We start from the raw sequence: 21,832 nt of genomic DNA on the forward strand, positions 1-21,832 counted from the left end.
ATGACAAGAGAAAATCCCTTAACAGGACTCGACTTGTCTATAAACAAAGCAAACAATTTATGGCATGCCAGAAGTACTTCGAGAAACGTGCGCTCTGATCAATCAAGACTATCAAGAGTACAGTTATGTAATGTCACTAGGGCAAGTCGGTATGTAAATTAGCAAAGTGAACAATGAGGAGTGGTCCTCCAACGCACGTCTGGCATTTACAAGCGATCCCGCTCTTTTATTTATAAATAAGCCGTGCCGTTTCTGACTCAATAGTAAAATTAGTGGTTATTTATTTTACAAAAATCAGGGACGTTTTCGAATCAAGCTATTAATCAGGCGGCAGGTTTGAGCAGCAAACGGTAATTTAGTAGAAAAAAATGCAGGAAATCGATAGAAAATATTTTCATTATAAATAACTTTATAAATATTATTGTAAATAAAGATAGTGTTTTAATAGTAAATACATACACTCATGGACAAAAATATCGAATATTTTGGAATTTTCAAATTTTTGTTTTTTCAAAATAAATTCTGGTCAAGCAAGTCATTTATTGTAAAATACAGTTTATTTTAACAATGTTTAATCAAAAATTTTAAGTTTTTATGGGGAGAAAATTTTGAAAAAAATAAATGTTTAATATTAGGTAAATACGGTTATTTAGCTTTAAACTTAAATGATAATTTAAATTGCTTAAACAACTGGTTTAAACTGAAAGAAGTGCATGATCAGTAACGTGTATTCCCCCCTCTAGCTCTTATTACTGCTTGCATCTTTCTCAGCATGCTTGTAGGTAAATTTTGGACATATCCTTGGGAAATTGCATTCCATTAATCCTGTGCAGCAAGCCGAAGCTGCTCTATCGTATTTGGAACGGGATTTCTTTGTCCTATGCTGTGTTTTAGGTGATATCACATGTGCTGTATTGGATTTAAATTCGGGCTAGACGGTGGCCAATCCAATCTTCGAATTTGGACCTCATCAAGATAATTACTCACTATGGCAGCGGCATGTGGTCGAGTATTATCGTGCATTAACGTGAATCTTTCATATCCAATGTAACCAACATATGACGGTCTGGGCGAGACTGCCGCTGGCGAATCGTTCTCCAACTCTTCTGTAGACGTAGTTTTGACCATCTGGCTTCCATAATAGGATTCTGGTCTCATCAGTGAAAAGAACGTTTTTCCAGTTGTCGATATCCCACTAAATATGTGTTCTTGCAAATTCCAAACGACGAGCTTTATGATTTTGGAGAAGACGTGGAACTGTTTGTGAACTCACATTAACTTGTCTAACATTTAATAGCTCATTTCTAAGGTGCATCGATGTCAATAAACCATTTCGTGTAGAATTAAGAACCAAAAAACGGTCATCAATTGCGGTTGTGCTCCTTGGACTTCCTTGACCAGGCCTTCTTACAAAATTTCCTGTTTCGCGGTACTTTTTTAGAGTATTTGAAACTATAGATTCAGTTCTGCTGAGACGTCGAATTAAACTTAATAAATTAAACTAAAAATAACCGAATTAGTATGATCTTTCCTTTACGTGAAGAAGGATTTTTATGATAAAATGTACGAATGACACTAACCACTGAATAAACGTCAAAATATTTCAAACCAGTTGAGTACATCAGCCTACTATATGAGTATTATCAGTAATCTAAAATTATTTTGAAATAATAGTGACTAGAAAAAAAATTGGAAAATTCCAAAATATTCGATATTTTTGTCCATGAGTGTATAATGTAACTAACGAATCATTTTTTAACTTTGATTTATTAGTTTTTACTAAAAGTAACTGTTTCAAAATAGGAATAATTGTTATGTTGTAGTGAAATGTAAAACTTAATATTTACAAAATCTCTTAAAATTATGAACTAAAAATATATTTTTCTTGTGAATTTACAACATTTCTATTTAGAAAGATATCTTTTAAATTTTATTTACTTAGTCTTATTGATATTAAAAATTTGAAAACTAAAAGTGCAATATCTACAATCGTTAATATTGCTCGAGTATTAGCACTGTAATCTTTCCAAACACCTTGCCCAGAAGAATAAGTTGCAACAAGCCGTATCTCTGTTCATTTCTCATAACATGGCCAAAGTATTCTACTCACTTTGTCTATATCAGCCATACTCACTACGCGACCCTTGTGCCGCATGCGGCCCTCGGAGCGATTTTTCACGGCCCTCAGACTGCTAGGCAGTAAAACAAAATTTGCGAGCTATAATGTAATTATGTTTCTATTTATGTATTTAATCAGATTACAGTACTGTAGAGCGGCACCATGCATTGTACCGCATTTCACATTAGTCATCTTTACCCCCACAACAGTGGCACTGGTCGGCCAGTAAAGATGTTTCAAAACCGTGTGGACCTCGTAAATACGCATGTCCGAAAAAAAAATGGGTCCTAAAAACATTTACCATTTTAATTTCATAGGAAATTAGGCGACAGGGTAGGATTTGCACGTGCTAATGATGTCGAGTATTTCCAATAAACATGACAAAATATTATGTTTCTCTAATCTTAAACCTTTCAGTTAGTCATCGCATTTTTATTTTATCTCACATTGAAAGATGTGGCCGCTTATACAAAAAGTGGTCCTAATTTATTAAACAGTTTTCTATAAATCCATTTTTAGGTTGTGATAAGGGCCTCAAACAACTAAAAACAATGTTTTTAAATTAAATAAGCCCAAACTATAATATCAGAAACTGATAGAACTTATGTCGCAATATGGGGACATTCTTTACCACACAGAAGTGAGATGGCTGAGTAAGGGTAAAGTTTTGGAACGTTTCTTCAGTATTCGACGTGAGATTACTCTGTTTTTGGCTACAAAGAATAAAGAGTTTCCTGATATTCATAATTTTAGTTAGTGTCTTAAAGTAGCGTTTCTCACTGATACAATGAGCATTATGAATGAAACATTGACCAAATTGCAAGGAGATTACAATAATATTGTAACGAAAATGACGAGTATTGTGTTTTCACTGGAGTAGAAGCTGAATATGCATATTGAAGAATTGTCAAATGAAGATTATTCCAGCTTTCCTTCCGTTAAAGCACTGTTTGATGAAAATCCAAAAGAGATTTCTGACTTACTGAAGCTGTTAGCAGACTTAAAGGATAAAATGTTTGTGAGGTTTAGTGACTTCAGGAAGTTTTAAGAACCATTTCGCTTGGTGGAAAATCCATGGGCAATAACAACAGAAAATGTAGCTCATCTTTCTATTTTTGAATACGAAGCTAGGGATTTGAAAAATGAGTTAATTGACCTTAAGAATGATACAGAGCTACAAAAGTATTTTTGAAGAAAAAATGAAGAAAAAAGCTCACTATAAGTTTTGGGAAGCAGTTGAAAATGACAAATTTCCTTACCTAATTGACTGTGCTCAGAAAATTTTGTCTATTTTTGCATCTACATATGTTTGTGAATTTACATTCAGTAAGCTGAAGTTCGTAAAAAACAAGTACAGATCTAGGCTAGCTAGTGAGAACGTTGAAAACATTTTGAGAATTTCAGTTTCTTCCCAACCTGCTAACATAGATGCCATTCTAGAGAGCTGTGAAATATTTCGCCGGTCGACTTCAAAGAATTAACAAATTCAGGACTTGACATTCCTGGAGTCAAGTAAAAGACATTTTCCTACTTTTTACATGCAAAACGGTCCATATAATTTATAATTATATAATTATATTGTTTTTACGTAACTTGTAATAAACTTATGATATATTCATATAGTTTTAAAGTTATTTCATACCACCACTTGTACTTGCGGCCCTGAGAAAAATTTCATTCAAACTATTAGGCTCTCAAAGAAATCCTAGTGAATATTAACCCACTAACAGCCCAGCAATGAAAAACAATAATTTTTCCGAATGTTTTTATTGAAACTAGTTAAAAATTCCTCAACTAAGATATGTTTATGATTTTTTAACAAAAAAATTAACAATATAAAACATAATTATTATTTTGTATGAAACGATTCGAAACATTCGGGATGGAGATGAATTTTACATTTTTTTGTTTAAATACATATGAAACGTACATTTCTTTCGTGCACTTGTATCGTGCCTTCTAATCAAATGACCAATATTGTCAAATGTTACATCGCCAGGCAAACTATCTTTGGAGGGACGTCCTCGACCCGACTGAGCAACCACTTCTGTGTTCACTATTTCAGCACAACGTTCAAATTTCATAAGTGATACTGCTAGAAGTGATTTATAATTAATTGTAATTGTGACATTTTACTATCTTTTGCAATATTGTAAATCTTCCAGCTATTTACGACTGTGCTATCAATAAGATTTATAAATAGAGTCCACCACCATTTCTTCGATCTTATTCTGATTCGGTAACTAGCAATGCCATTATCGTGCACATCCACACCACCCATCAACATATTGTATTCGGCTACTACATTAGGCTTGTAGCATTTGCATTTTCCTTGATATATATTTTAAAATCCCCTTGTATATATATTAAATTGAAATCGCCTCATATATGTATTAAAATAATGAAGAATGTTTTCTATGTTTCTTTGTTCCTATCGTACGAGTTAAAACCCAAATAATATTTCTTTCTTTTTACGTCGCCGAAGTTAATGTAAACCATTTTATAGTTTGTTTATATTTCACAGATGTGTTTTTCCTCGGCATTTCTTTTAATCGAAACCTTTTAGGATATTCTGCGTTTCAAATAAATATTCCAGTTTATATGTTCTGTTTGTGCTAAGTTAAGCGAAGGAATTTAAAAGAATATGAGATCACTCTCGGTAAAGCCGGCAGCTGTTAAAGGCGTGTTTAGTTTTGTTGGAGCCCGAATTTATTTTCAAATTCGTAATCTTTTTGTTTTCCTTTTCTTGTCATGGAAATGTAGTATGAAGTGACAGTAGCAGTTGGATGCTTGGTATTGAGCAGTTTTTGAAGATGGCCGCATGTTGCCATTGTGCTGTGTCTGTTCCAGTCTTTAAAGGAGACGAGTTTTCAAGGTTTGTGTTCCAACCGGTGCTGGCTTCCGCCCTCATCTTCTTATCCCTGATCGTCATCCCGGATCTGCCCCAGTATAATTCCAGTATGATTCCAGTTCCCGACCCCAGACATGCATAGTGAAATTTAGTGAAGGTTAAGGTAACTTTTGTGTAAAATTTTAAGGTCAAGATTTAAAAAAAAATAATAATTGCTTTCATTATTTAAAAAGATATTTTTTTATTTGCAATAATTTTTTTATTTGCCACAGTTTATAGCTTAGTAACATTTGTAAGTTTTTGTAGCATCTCCCGAGTTTGTAAATAAATAGAACACATGTAAGTTTTCTGTGTTATTTTTGGTATGAATCTCTGTACTAATATAGTAATTTTTGTAACATCTATATTTTTGTAACTGTTTGTGGTGACACAACAATAAATGTTTAATTTATCTCTTTGAACCATTTTGTTTATTTTAGAAAAATCTCCTAACCCCTGTTTAAGTTCTTTATTTTAGGAAAGAAGGGCCTTTTTTCTTTTATCCAGCAAGATTAGGATTTTTCGAAGCGGCGTGCTTATTTCAAATAGCTAGAGGTCTTTCTTGTTGTTTATTGTTAACCCTTAGGTCTAGGAGATTCATGTCATTACCCCTTTGTTTCATTTTTTTTTGTAGTTGTCCCAATCCGACCCATTGCCATACAACTTCCACATCCACTGTCCCCAATTTTCAACCCTTATAGCAATACCCCATGTGGTAGGCAAAATATTTCAGGTTGAGATACGAAAATATTTTTGTGTTCTTTCCGACTGTATCGTTCTGTTTGAACAAGAGGTAGCAATGTACAGGAATTTTTTATTACTGCAACAACAGAATTATCATTCCATCTCACGAGTAAAACTTTACACAGTAGCAAATGCAGACTCGAATGTTCCCCATGCCGTCTTTTTGAACGTTTTGCTGTTCTTTATACAGAAAGTAACTCTAAAACTACATTCGTTCCCAAACTATCACCCGAATCAAAATTATTATGTTGTTTTCGTCCATATGGTTTGAATTTGTATAAATAACTTGTATGTCAACAAGGACACCATAATTTAAATCCAAATCTTACAGGCTTTCCCCGAATGAACATTTTGCATGAATGACGTCCAAAATGTGGTACCATTTCCTTGTCTATTGAAATTTGTTATCTTTGTCTAATTAAGTATTATCAGACAAACGAATATTTTGTTTGATTGATCGAAATTTTTTCTAGACATGGTTTTCCTCACAGTGGCTACTTCCTTATCTTCATCTTTCAACCAATACAAGTCACATTGTAGCAAAATATGATAACCCGATAATATGCAGATACCGATAAAGCGTTTTAGTTCAGCTTCATTCATATCGAATTTGTGACGATTGTTTTGTGCTGCATAAGTATTTGAAAAATGTATAATCTGGCTTGTGACTTCATCGAAAAATAATAAAATATTTCGATGGGCGATGAGCTCTAATAAATGATTGTTATTACTTTCAGAATGAGTCAAGAATGCTGAAGTGGTGTTTGTAGATAGATCTTTATTTAAATAGAAAAAAACCTAATATACATACAATATAAAAAAAGTACACTATAAATTTTTAATATATTGTTTAAGTAACATTTTGAAATTATTGAGACTAGTACATTTTTTTTTATTTCCCAATTTTTTTGTTTCCCAATTGCTAAAATTTTCGACTTATTTTGATTAGGTTTTCGCATTTTATTACGAATTTTGTTGAGTAGAATATCATCTTCTTCAGAATCACTTGCTGTCGGAACGTAAATTTTATATGTTCCAGCAATTTCTGCATTAATATTATCTTCTTTATCTAGGTCTTCTTCATCAGTAATTTGATCAACATAAAGAGGAATATATGTAACTTCTACTTCATCTGCATTCTCTATATTTGAATCTTCTTCAAGACATACAATTACTTCACGAGTTTCACGAGTTCGTTACAAAACTTTTCCGTCGACCGTACTTTTCAGTAATAAAGATATCTTAGTTTAAATTTTTATTTACTTAACGATAAAAAACAATTTTTTCAGCTTTCATTAACTTTATTCAAAGTTTAATTTTCCTTAGTGGTAGTTTTATTATTGTAAACATTAATATTCGAAATAGTACAATTACTGAAATTATTCATTCAAATATTGATTTTTCAAATATACCATTTTTCAAAGTAAAACACTTGCACGTCACGATTTATACAAAGGGACGTCACTTGTATTTAAAATTTCCGGAACATCAACCTTAGAGTTCAAATTTTCCTAGCACAGCTAATAATACGAAACCCATACGGAACTACTCGATCTTTCATAGGCGTCAACATGGTATAATAATCAGAGAAAATGTAATCATCAATATATTGGGAATTTTAGAATTATATTGATTAAATAACCAAAAACATTTGTTATTATTAATAATATAAATTTTATGACATAACTCTTTAAATATAATATTCCACAAAATAATAATTTTAATTAAATATATTAGACAATTGTACGCAACTGATACGGAAATACTTTAAATTTTATTGACAGTTGAGCGTGTGGCAAAAGTGTATAAAGTGTTGCCGCTTTTTTAGAGTAGGAATTTTGTTTATGTTTTGATTTCTTACACAATTTGATCATTATATAATATATTGTATTTATAAATTGTATTTATAAATACATATTAAATAGCTTTAAGCACTAATTATTGTTGTGTATTGTGATTGTGATATGCCAAAACAAATAAATTGTCTGTAGAAAGCTGATAAGCTGTCATATAAGGTAGATTATTTTGAACAAGAAATAAGGACGGGACTTTTTTACTATTAAAGCCCTAAAAGAGGTAAGTTTAAAATTTAGAATATATAATTTTGTATTAAAATATTTTCTTATGTATTTTAATTTGTTGCAGTAGTCTTAAAACTAAGTGTATTTACTGTTAATATAATAGTTTGACAAATAGTTGACATTTTAAAAATTCCTCACTTACTAACTATTCTGATGTTTTGGCAACGCTGTGGGGTTCTGACGACGTAAATCTTGAATGACGTGCAAGCTTTTTTATATGAAAAATGCTATACACAGTATTTTAAACAATAAAGTAAATAATGACATAAAATGACAGATAGTGGCTACAGCGGCTACTTCATTTTAATTTTTTTAGTGTGAATATAAATAGGTATATGTTTGGTTGCCCACACCACAGGTCACTGCCAATCACAGAGCATTTAATTAACTTATGCAAGCAATGTATGTTGTGTTGCCTATAATGAAATCGTTCATTAATATAAAATCATTCATTAATAGGGGCCATTAATCAATGATTTTAAGGGGGTTAAAATTGATCATAAATAGACGGTTGACGGAAAAATATTTTAACACCACCTTTTGATTTAGGGATCGCAAATCTTTTCCAGAAATTATTTTATACATTTGAAATTGGGCTTAGAATGAAACGTATAAATAAGAACATTAAAACATAAATTAATTTAATCTATTATCAAATAAATCAACAAAATATTATTTCAATGTCTCTATTCATTTTCTATTTGATTATAGGATACTGATATACTTGTCTGCTAATAGCTAAAATTAGGTTGATTTATAGATTTGCTATCCCCCAATTAGATCGAAAATTATCTATATTAAAGTTTAAAAACCGGTATTATAAGATTTATATTATAGTAGTGCTAAGCGTTTCACAACTTTCATTATTTTTGGAATTAATGAAGTAGAACAGATTTTATTGTAAAGCAGGTAGACGACATTTATGTGGTGTTCATTAAACCATAAAAGTATGTCTGTTTGATCTGCAAGTGAGTGTATTAAGAAGATTCTTAGTTTTTATTAAGTAAAATGAATTTTAATTATTTTTCTGGCAATAATAAATAACAGTAACACGTATAGAGAAGAGTATTGAACTGTTCCATATTGTATAAAAACTATTTTACACGCAACCAAAGACATTTTTTATTGTTTCTATGCTGGGGACTGATTGCCTGGATTCGACAGAGCTTAATATCGGTCTACTAATAAGAGCTCTTTATAACTTTTTCGAAGCTTTGTGATACTATTCATTCCATATATAAAATTTTTTTACATCTGTTAGGTTTAAGAAAGTTTAATGATGTTGGCAGTGTGTATAAGTCAAGCAAACTTCTAATTTTTCGTTTTGGTACTAGTCACTCTCGACTTTTTTCGACTTGACTCGGGATTAGTTATTACATCATTGCCAAATACAATATAACTTAAATATCCAATTTCTCTTGGAAATAGGTGAGACTTTTGGCACATTTGCATTACATTCTTAAAATGATCATCGAATGATCATTTTCGTTTCAACAAAAATTACTTTATTCAAACAAACCAAAGCCACTTAAATGTAGCGAAAGCATAAGTGAGACCAAAACTTACAACTGTAAAAATTGTTTTCCCCCAATCACCTGACTTTATTCCCACTTGCCAGTATCCATTTTTCAGGTCGACTGTAGATCACTAACGAAAACTGCAGAGAGTGCAAAATGTATCATCTCTTCTAAGAAAGAGATAATTATCTTTTCCAGTTTTGCATTGATGTAGCGTTAGTGAATACAAAAACCATCCTTCTTGTTTATCGGACTACATATAATGCACACGGACTATTTAATTGTTTAATTGTCTATGTCTAACAATTTCTTCAGCTTTGTTCATTTTTGCAAATATGTATCTTCTCTCTTGTTGTCTAATTGGCTAAGCATCTCCGATATTGATTTTATGGGTTACTATGTTTATTTTGCTCTTATTTTTTTATTCATGACAAAAACGTATTGAAATTCTACTAGGGTAGCCTTTAATTTTTATTTATGGTAATTGCTAAGTTCTTCAGAACATACACTCTGGGCCAAAATTAACCGGCCACCTTAAAAATGAGTAATTTTTGATGTCTTATATCTCCTTAACCTGTTGTCCGATTTAAGTGATTTTTTAATATGCTATAGCCTTATTCCTTGATAATATAGGTATAATAATACTGTTTCTAAACAGGCAAATTTTCATTGTATACCGGGTGTACGAATTAAACTGTGTTTTTTTCTTAAAGTTTGCATCATCCTGTGGAATATTCTAGCAGTTATAAAATATTGAAATTAAAACCTAACTATAGCCACATATTTTCTTAACATTTTGTTTTTTGATTCATTCGCTTATACTGGATAATACAAAAGTTAGGTAGTTTAACAACTAGCCATGTTTTTCATCAATACAGTCGATTTAAATCACCAGCAAAATTAACCCCAAAATCTTTATTATTGTTTTGTTTACATCACCTGTGACAGTTTGTTTCCAAAATTAGTGTCATCGAAGGATTTTTGACATATAGTCGTTGTACGACGTTGTTGCAAATCTGTTTCCGTGTTAATAACAATTCTTGAACAATTTGTAATTAAAATTAACAATTAAAATTGTAATTTTATATCATTGTGAGCGAATATTATTTAAGTTGAAATTTTAGTGCTTATTTATTGTTTGTAATTTTAAAAATGCCACTCTTTACAACTGATGCTGCTAGGGCAGTGGCTTTAGTTTATGCTGGTTACAGTCAACGTCATAACGCTGGTATACTCGATGTACCCAGAACTACGGTACAAGATGCCATCAGATGATTTCGGGAGACAGGATCGTACAACCGCAGGCCAGGTTAAGGCCGAAAACGATGCACTTCAGTTCAAAATGATCGCTTCATTGTCACTAAAGTATTGAGAAATCGCTTTTGCACCGCTCCTGAAGCTTGTAGGTCTCTTTATGAGGAGAGAAACGTTAGTATGAGTAGACAAACGATTAGAAGAAAACTGTCAAAAATAAACTGGAGGGCTTTTTGTCCAGCTCGCGCACCACAACTGCTCCCTCAACACCGTAGGGCTAGACTTCATTTTGCGCGAGAATATGCTAACTGGACTATGGCAGAATGGAAGAATATACTGTTCTCAGATGAGAGCAGAATAGCCCCAAAAGATCCAGATAGACGCCAACGTGTCTAGAGGCGTAAAAATGAAAGGTTTGCTGCATGCGCTATAATCAAAACAGTGGCTTACCGAGGAGGGTCAATAATGATTTGGGGAGGTATTTCTTACGAAGCGCGTACTGATCTTGTTGTGTTCGGTAGAGGCAGTGTGAATGCCCAAGTATACGTGCAAAAAGTTCTCCAAGATCATGTCACGCCTTTAGCACCATTCATTGGTGATAACTTCAGACTAATGCATGACAATGCACGTTGGCATACAGCAAGATCTACCCGTGAGTACCTTAATGAGGTTGGGATTCAAGTTTTACCATGGCCAGCACAGGTCCCAATTGAGCATATTGATCTTAACCCAATTGAGCATATCTGAGATAACCTCAAAAGACGGGTAAGAGCAAGAGTACCAGCCCCTGCATCCTTTGAAGAGCTGAAGACAGCTGCGGTAGAGGAGTGGCACAATATCCCCCAATCTGATATCCAGGATATCATGAATAGATTGCCAAATCGGCTCCAAGAAGTCTTAAGGGCTAGAGGCGGCAATACCCATTATTGATACCCAATTTTTTTCAATTAAACATCAGATTAAAAAGCTCTTTCGAATATTTAGACTTCGAAGGTTTGTTGGTCGTAGGAAATAATCGACGCTACAAAAACACGCTGTTTTTCTCAACTGTATAGTAGTTGTTCTTCTTCTTCTAGTTCCATGATCGTCATTCATCGTTAAATATGATGTTGGCTACCATATTCACTATTATGCATTTATTGACAACAACTCTCAATTTTATATCTCAATAATGATTTTTTATATCTCGATTTTCCATAAAATTGTGTTTTTTTAAGATTTTTTTAGCCAAGATGTTATGCAATAGTTCATATTTTTCTCATAACGTGAGAATCTTATAACGTGACCAAAGTATTCCAGCCCTTGACTATTTGACCATTTATTTGGTTTATCTGTATAAGGATCTTCTCATTTCTGATTTTGTCGATCCCGCTTATTCTCAGTAGTCGTCTGTATGCCTATATCTCAAAGGCTTGGAAACGTTAAAGCATAGCCTTACTTAGAGTCTACGTGTACACTCTATGCAGTAGCACTGGAAAGATAAAGCAACATATAATTCCAATGCGAAGGTCAATACTAAGATCGTGCCTGCAAAGTACGTTCCCCATTTTTTCAAAAGCAACTCGGACTTGTTTTATACAGCTTCTAATTTCTACGGTTGGATCCCATTTCTCATTGATATTACTGCCGAAATACATAAGTTTCTCTACTCTGTCCAGTACAACATCTCTCAATTTTATGCCGTCATCCTGTATAAAATTTTGTTTTATAACTATCATATATTTAGTTTTCTTAAAGTTGAGTTTTAATCCATAATGATTACAGGTTTGTTTTATTTTGTTCAATAGATTTTAAAGATCTTCTTCGCAATTAGTCAGCACTAAGGTATCGTCGGCATATCTAATATTGTTCAGGTTTACAACACCATTCACAATAAAACTTTCTGTTGTCTCCATTAAGGCTTCCTTTAATATTTCCTCTGAATACAAGTTAAAGAATAAAGGCGATAGTAGGTACATAGCCTTGTATTCTTGTGTCCTCCTCCTCCTCTTATATTTATTTCATCCGACAGTTCTTGTTCAAGTTTTATTCTTGCCACTTGATGCCAGTATAGATTTGTAATTATTATCCAATCCAGCTGTTTTCAATATCTCTAGCATTTTGTTATGTTTTGACCTTATCAAAAGCCTTTTCAAAATCGATTGGTTAACTATATACATTTTGATTTATATCTCTGCATCTCTCTATCAGTACTTGTAAACTGAACAAGACTTCTCTCGTCTCAAGCAACTCCTAAATGCAAATGGAGTATTAATTAATTAATTATATCCTCTAATATCGTATATATTCTGCTGTGTATTACTCGCAGAAAGATCTTCAAAACGTGACTCATCACCCTTATTGTCCGATAATTACTGCATGTCTTTGCACAACATTTCTTTAGTATTGTGACAAATGTCGACTTAAATATCCCAGTTCGTAGTATCCCAGTGTCATAAAGTCTGTTAAAGAGACCACACAGTACTTTAATTAATTACATTTTCTCCCAAAAACAATATTTCAGCATTTACTTCATCGGGGCCAAGTGCTTTTCCATTTTTTGCTATTTTTATTGCTCATGTGACTTCACTTTCTTTTATAGATGGACCTGTTATAGAAGTTAAATAAAATTTATCTCGTTCTTAGTTGGTAATAGATCTGTTGTTAGTACCCCATTAGTTATTACGATTTCTGATTGTGTAATTTGCTCTTTTAGACTATCTATATTTTTCTATACTCTATCACATATTCGAAAAACTTCTTTTGTTTTCGTTATTAGGACAGTTTCATTTAGCTCTGGGTTGAATCCAGTTTTAATTAAAAAGTCTTTATCTTAAATAGCCTGTCATAAACCACCAAAACTGAGGAACTAAAATCGAGAAACCAACTTACTCCAATTGTTACAGATGTTTTATAATTCCGAATGCACTTCAGAAGTGTCTTGGCTTTACTTTAAAATTGATTCCACAATTTTTAAATAAATGCCTTATTTTGCACTATATACCAATGTGAGGGTATATATACACTATTTAGAAGTTCGTTTACGCCTTTAAACCATTAAACATTTATGACCCTCCTGCAGTTCTTCTACACATATGTCCTTCTTCTTGTCAATGTCATTTCACTAAAAACCAAGTGCTTTTATTTATTTTAATTGGTTATCTCTATTCTCATTGACCAATTATCCTGCAGCTAGAAACAGATGTGACCTTTGTCATGTTTCCTTTTGTTATGATGGTTTATTCTTTTGAGAACAGTATAGCGAAATCGATGTACGGAAAATGAACACTACGGTACATTCAGCTGCTGTGTCTGGTTCGTAATTGTTCTTTATAAATATCAATAGTAAATCAGTACCTTTTGTATGATATTGTTCTGTTTCAGTCTCTATGTTTACCATTTATGCATGAAGAATATACAAATCTAGCAGTTTAGAATTACGTTTCGAACTACAAAATATCAATAGCCATTAAGAGTATCTAACAAAAAAAAAACAAACTGAGAAAAATATGAAAACACCATTCACCAGAATATAACGTTAGATCACCGAATAAAAGAATCTGATTAACTGGAATTAGCTTTACTGCTGACATACCTATTACAGCTGAAAAGCTGCAAGATTACTTGCATTCATTAAAGAATTGGTTGACAAAATGGAAAAGTAAATTCAATAACGAAAAATCAGCCCAAATCACATTTACAACAAGAAGACGCACTTATCCACAAACTAGTCTAAACAATCCCCCCTTTCCTGCTAGAGATGTTGTGAAATATCTTGGGCTGCATTTGGACCTGAAGCTGACAAATAAACTCAAGCTCAATATAAAATTAAAACAAATGCATTGGTTACTTGGCAAAAAGTCACAACTGTCGTTGGAGAACAAAATACTACTTTACAAAGTCATACTAAAACCAATATGGACTTACGGCGTAGAACTCTGGGGCTGTAGAAAGCCTTCAAATACAAAATTCTTGCAGACCCTCCAATCAAAAACACTGCGTATGATAGCTAACGCCCCTTGGTATGTGAGCAATGCAACCATCTACAATGACCTAGGAGCACCAACCGTCATATCACTTCAATAAGGCCAAAATTCTTAATTCAACGCACCACAGCCAATTATCAGTTAATTATATCAGCCACCAATGGAGGAACGAAGACTGAAGAGGACTTGGCTAGAAGACCTGGTTACATAGGTGAAAATTAAGAACTGTCGCTGGACAGTACCCAAATCAAGGCAATATTGTCATCACATTTACTAATTACTCAATGTATTGTTTATGAGTAGATTGTAAATAGGCTTAAAAAAAAATTAAAAAAAAGAACGACAAAATGCTTTTCAAATATTTGTATTTTCTTTTTGGTAACCATTAACAACAATGTATACGGTCTTTGTTCCAAATGTTTATCTGTGTACATAAAAATCGTTACAACTATATAAAAATTTATTATAATGTTTTGCCAATTGCTGATGCATTTTACTTAGAAAGTACATTAGCAAAAAGAGATATTTTTGTTTTCGCACATTGCCCCTAATTATCCGGTAAGTAAATATAAGTAGATATGTCCACAACAGTAACGTCTTTTTACTTTTCAAATATATAATGCAGTTTTAACGATTCTGACATACTAACCTGGCAGTTCTTACAATTTTCATTTCCTATGAAATATATTAGAGAAGGTATTTTTATTTCTTTTGCATTAATTTCAAGAAAAACTATTTTACAGGTTCTCGTCACAATTACGATATTAAATATCTATTATCTTTCTTTGTCGATTCCGTATTACTTCCCGAAGAAATAAGACTGCTTAACACATTGGAATGTCACGCACAGATTGTCGCCTTTGTAGTGATAGTTCATTGTTCTATTAACAAGGCGCATTTGTGAATTGTTAATGAAAAATTTTATGGACAAGCCAATTTATGTTCCTATAGATATACCTACTAAACGACAGAAAAAAATATAGAGACAATTGAAAAAAGTACGAATAACTAGGGAGTTATATGAAATAAAAATTAAAAGAGGCATTTATTTTATCTTTTTCCCGAGCACGCATTGTAACGCATAAATTTATGGAAGATATCAAAGAGATCACAAATCAAAGATTTAAAAACAGGTTAATCACCCGGATTTATTGACTACAAAACGAATTTTTAATTGATATCAGATATAAAGCAAGGAACTGTAGCTTTTTGACTACATTAACTTTAAACGATAATGTCAATAGCATAGTGCTTTACGTACCCTATCTAGAAAGCTTGCCTTTAAACTGCAACGTCTTTTATTAGTGTTAAGACTGATAGCACCATCTGTTACATACTGCTTGAAAGTGAATAAATATTGCATCATAAAAGTAAGTAAAAACCTTTTTTGTTCAATATTTTGGCTTTACATTGAATATAAAGGTTCATTACTTAAGTTTTTTGAATATTCATCGTGAGAAAAGACCTATATAACGGTAAAATCTGCATTCAGAACATAGTAAAAACAATGCTTAGAAAAAAAAAAACGCTTGCAATAACTCCGGTAGATTCAAATATTTTAGATATTTCCAATTCATCTGAGTTGGAAGAAAATTATTTGCAACACGAAAATATTTTCGAAAACTCTGATGATGAAACAGGACCAAACAATATGGTTATACAAGAAATAGATGAAGATAGAGAAGCGATGAGGAAAGAGCAAACGGAGAAGAGGAAGTTGTACGAACAATAAAGCAAAAACCCATTTCAATTGAACAGAAGAAAATATTACAACTACTTCCATTTCTGATAAAGATCGATTTTTCAGTGGAGAGGTAGTAATGCCTTTGTAGTAGTTTAATAAGTTGTTGTCACTTGACGTTATTGAAAATATTGTGTACCAGTCTAATTTGTACAGTACACAGGTAAGAAGAAAATCCATCAAGACTTCGTCTCGTAAAATAACAGATTTCTTATCCATTTTATTATTGATGGGAGTGAAAATTAAACCAGCAGGAGAAGACTACTGGGCAACATTTTCTAGACAATCCCAAATTGCATATATTATATATAATTATTATTATGCCACTAAAACAATTTCAACTTCTCAGAAGATTTATACACTGCAATGACAAAAGCCAAGTTACAGACAAAACCAAAGATCGGTATTTTAAAATCAGACCACTTTTGAATACAGTCAGATTTAATGGTCAGAAATATCAATTTGAACATCAGTATTCCACAGACGAAACTATGATTGCATATAAAAGTACGTGTTCAAGAAATCTCAAGCAATATATTCAAACTAAGCCTAATAGATGGGGATACAAAATGTTTGTTTGAGCTGGCGTGTCTGGGTACATTGCCGATTTTATTGCATACCAAGGAGCTTTCACATTTTCTGAGTTGTACAATACTCTAAACGCGCTTAGTGAATAAGACACTTCTTTTGGTGTTGGTGCTAGCGTTGTTATAAGTTTGAGCAAGACCATTTCTGATCCCTCTAATTCAGTAATTTTTTGAGACAACTGGTTATCTCAAAATATAGAATACTCAGTTTGAAAACAGTTATGCAAAACAGAATCAAGGGGTGTATAATGGAAAGCGACAAGGTAATGTCGAAACGTGGCAGAGGATCATATATGTATAAGTCTGATACCGAAAAGCGAATTGTTGTTATTAAATGGACTGACAATAAATGTGTACGTTTAGCAAGTACTTTTTGTGGGATTTAACCCCTGACTTATGTACAAAGATTCTGTGAAACTGAAAAAAGAAAAGTAAAGGTACCCTGTCCCTCTCTAATTGCCCAATATTAGCACATGGAAGTCCAAGTAGAGCCAAGTGATGATATTTTCCCATTCTGACTTGAATATTGGACATATGTGTCATAAATGCATGGATTCTCTATAAAAATGACTGCATTGCTCTGAAAGAAAAACCTATACCAAAAATAAAATTTAATTTCCCCTTTCGCTAAGACCAGATAAAGTCACTACACAGGATTCAGTTGCTCATTGGCCCAAACATATCACCAAGCGTAGGTGTTGATATTATAGATCTGGATTTACTGTTGTAGTATGCAGTAAATGCGACATACGCCTATGTTTAACTAAATACTAAAAATTAATTTTATATTTTTCACAATGAAGCATAAATGTTTGGGTTACTCAGGGATCAGTTCTAATATATTTGGCAGCATTTCATATATTCTTCTTACATACTTATATTTTACATGTTTAATTGTTAATTTGTTATTCTAACTAAACATAAAATATTAAATAATCTGATTTCTAACTCATACTACACCTTAGCTATAAAAGACTGTACCTCGAACTGGCAATGTAACCTTTTAGCTACAAATTCAAAAGTCACTTTCTTTTAGTTTTATGAGTTTTATTTTTATTGCTTCAGCCTTATTGCTTTTTATTTTTATCAGCTAAAAACTGATAAATCAAATTTCATATTTTTTTTATATATTTTGAAATACTTTGCCAGACAGGGTTGCTGTTTTGAAAAATTCTCTATAGCAGTAATCTTCAAAAAAATTGTAAAAGGCCAATACAATCGCTATTTTAAAACATGGCAAATCAAATGACCCACCAAAGAATTCTTAGTTCTGATAATCCACACAGTCTCCGAGGTGTGTGCAAATTTTGTTTAGTAACTTAAGTTCTTCTTCTTCTTCTTCTTTTTATAAGGACATGACTCTGTCTGTTTTTTAACGTGCCTCCTGTAAGTTGTCGTTACATCGTTTTCGTGGTCTTCCTAATGATTGTCTTCCTATTGGGGAACCGTCTCTTGCCGTCATTACTACTCTATTTGTTGTCACTCAGCTTATATGATCGTTCCATTCTACTCTTCTATTTCTTACCCATTTCTTGATGTTCTCCACCTTGCATCTACGTCGTATGTCTGTACTTCTAGTTTTGTCCCATAATGTCTTACCATCAATTTTTCTAAGTGTTTTTATCTCTGCTGTTTTTAACATCCTGTTTGTCCTCTCTGTGTCAGATGTTGTTTTTGCCGCGTATGTCATTATTGGTCTGATTACTGTTTTGTAAATTCTGTCTTTCGTTTCTTTCTCGATATTTTTATTTCTCCATATTGTTTCATCTAGGCAGCTCTATTTACTTGATCTTCCACTTCGGTTTCTAGCTTTTCGTAGCTAGGTAATGTGATGTCTAGATATTTAAACTCCATCACTTGTTCTATTATCTGACCTTCCAGCTCCAATTTACATCTTAGTAAATTAGCTGTTGTAACCATGCATTTTGTCTTTTTTGTGGAAATTAACATGTTAAATTTTCTGGCGGTTATATTAAATTGGTGCAGCATACGTTGTAAATCATCTTTACTTTGAGAGAGTAGTATTGCGTCGTCTGCATAGCAGATTATTTTAAGTTGTTTTTGTCCCATTTAGTATCCTTTTTTAGTTCTTATTTTTTTATTATTTCGTCCATAATCAGGTTGAACAATAGAGGACTCAGGGAATCTCCCTGTCTTATCCCATTCGTTCTTCTACTTTTACTTTTATTGTGTTGTTTTGGTAGATATTTTTTGATCGTTTTGATTATTCCTAGAGGTATCTCTCTTGCATACAGTAACGTCTTTTAATTTGACCCGGTCAAATGCCTTTGTAAGGTCCACGAAACATAGATATGCCGGTTTGCTGTATTCTAGCGTCGATGCATGATCTTCCCGACCTAAAACCTTGTTGTTCTTCTGCTAGTCTTATAATTTTATTCAATTTAGGAATTTAAGTTGTTGGCGAATATTAACGTCTATTGTCGTCTATTGGCATCTATTGACGTTTGGCAAACAGAATTGACTCATTGTCGCAAGTTGAACTGCTTACAATGGGAACGCACCCCGAAAAGATCTCGATTTGCAATAATCTCTTAGGATTGAAAACTTAGTAGAAGAAGGGGAAAGGTTTGGGTTGATCGTTCGAGATTAGCCTTAATTAAGGGTACAAAGATGAGACCGTTTAGAATCAACCAATTTTTTCTTGCTTTGAAAATTAATATATGAAAGAGGTTGAAAGTCAGAATTCAATAGGTGCTTTGCTCATATGAGTGAGATCTTGAATATTTTATGATCTTTTTGGATTAGCACATGTTCACTTCTATAAGTGAAAAAAGCAAGTGAAGGAATATGTTGATTCGTTGCATAAGTGTTTATTTTACTTGTAAGGGTGCTATTCAACATAACGACCATGACTAATGTTGAAACATCTTAACTAGTGCTTGACATTCAATGTAACAGCTTTTCACTTGGGTTTCGTTCATTAATATTTGCACCAATTTGTCAGGTGTACTTAAAGGACCTTAAGCAGGTCTGCTGTCTCTCCCCGACATTATTTAAAATTTATCTAGAGCAAGCTCACGGTAGAAAAAAAAAAAGAGGAAGACCCCGCTTTAGTTGGAGAGAAGGCATCAATAGAGAAATGAAAGACAGAGACATAGAAGAAGACATCGATGAATCGAAGAGGAATGGCAACTGGGTATCGGAAGACGTAGGAGAACGTTTTAAACCGATCTATATATATATATATATATATATATATATATATATATATATATATATATATATATATATATATAAATATATATATATATATATATATATATATATATATATATATATATATATACTTAGAGGACAAATTTCCTATCTAGAGTTACATCTGAGTATATTGAGAATTGTTTATAGTTATAGTTTATTAAATTGCTCTGAGCTCTATTTGTAGTTCTTTATTGTCAATTTCTCTAGAAAACAGCCAAAAAACCTTATAATTCGTCAAACCTAAAACTAAAGAAACGGTTCACCAAAATAAGATTGTAGCACAAGCTTTATCATGGTGCATTACTATGTATTCCCCGTTCTCTCCTTTGGATTATATTCTTTGACTACAAACTTTAAGGTTAAAAAATGGTATAGTCATTATCATTAATATTTTTTTAAGCAGTTGATTACTATGCTATACATGAGATGATAATATTACGTCACTATTATATGTTCTAAACATTAGCATTGGTATGGTTATTGCACTTCAAACTTTATATTTATACAAAAATATTTATAATGGACTAAAATATTTCATTAATTTATTGCATATCACATTTGGCAATTCTGAAGAAGTTTTTGTGAGCAAAATGTCGACATCACTGACGTTATATCATAAACATCAAAATCGTTACTTTGTCATTAGTCCTGGGGCTAAGTTAATAGCAGTATAAACCGATGTAACAAACCTTCTAACAAAAAAGTAAAACAAACAATAAATTATTAACGAATGGTTGCTTACGGCCGATTTAAATAATGTATAAATAAAATCGCAGTCTTTTTCGAACAGAGCCACACTTATATTAATTAATTATTTTCCGGGTTTGGACCGTGTCTTTTTGGGTGGTACTTCTGAAAGTACACAATATGATATGTTAATTATTCATCGTAACCGAAGTAAGTGAAAATCAACAGCTGGATTTATCATTTATCAATGATATATAATAGCTTAGGTAGTCAACGTACCCAGATGTAACGGAACAAATCAAAAACCATCCAACGAAAGTTGGATGTGGTAATTTCTTCCCCGGTTGGTAGATTTTGCGTCTGGATGTTTTGATCACTTTAGTTACCGTTACTAAACAGATTATTTTTTAAGTGATAATCAATCACTGTACAGCTTTAATGAGATATCAAGCTTTAAGGATCTGCAATTTGGACAATGGTATGTTTATCTGCTACATTAATAGTATTACACCACAAAAGTCTAGCTTGGTTTATGGCAGATTATACGCAAAAGATCTGATATTTATTTTTAGATAATTATTTCAAATTTTCATGTTTTCCAATAAACATTCTTTTTGCCGATTTTTTTGGCGATCAGCATGGCTATCCTAACTTTGCTTGCATCTATTAGAATAGTCCGGCTGGAGACGTATTGAACCACTTTCTCAGGTTTTGAAGACAAGATATTTTTTTTTTCTCACTGGCTCTACTGGAATCAGACAGCAAATCTCAGAGTTAAAGGTGAACACACTGACTATGTGAAAATCGTGCGTGGAGTGAGGCAAGGCTGTATTTTGTCTCCTCTAATCTTCAATCTGTACTCTGAAAGAATATTTATCGAAGCTTTGCACGAAACTGAAAAAGGTATTCTACTAAATGATTACCGGCTAAACAACATCAGATATGCAGATGACACCATAGTATTTGCGGACAACTAGAAGACCTAAAAGTTCTTATAGACAAAATCACGTATTAAAGTCAACAATATG

At 32.5% G+C, this 21,832-nt stretch overlaps 1 protein-coding gene across 2 annotated transcripts in view; it reads right to left on the reverse strand.

The window, feature by feature from the left end:
• The window catches only part of RhoGEF64C (Rho guanine nucleotide exchange factor at 64C), a 534,285-nt gene that overhangs the window by 155,365 nt on the left and 357,088 nt on the right, over positions 1–21,832 (reverse strand). The gene's annotated exons all lie outside the window — the stretch shown is intronic.

Source organism: Diabrotica undecimpunctata, chromosome 7, assembly GCF_040954645.1.
Source record: "Diabrotica undecimpunctata isolate CICGRU chromosome 7, icDiaUnde3, whole genome shotgun sequence".
Taxonomy (NCBI): domain Eukaryota; kingdom Metazoa; phylum Arthropoda; class Insecta; order Coleoptera; family Chrysomelidae; genus Diabrotica; species Diabrotica undecimpunctata.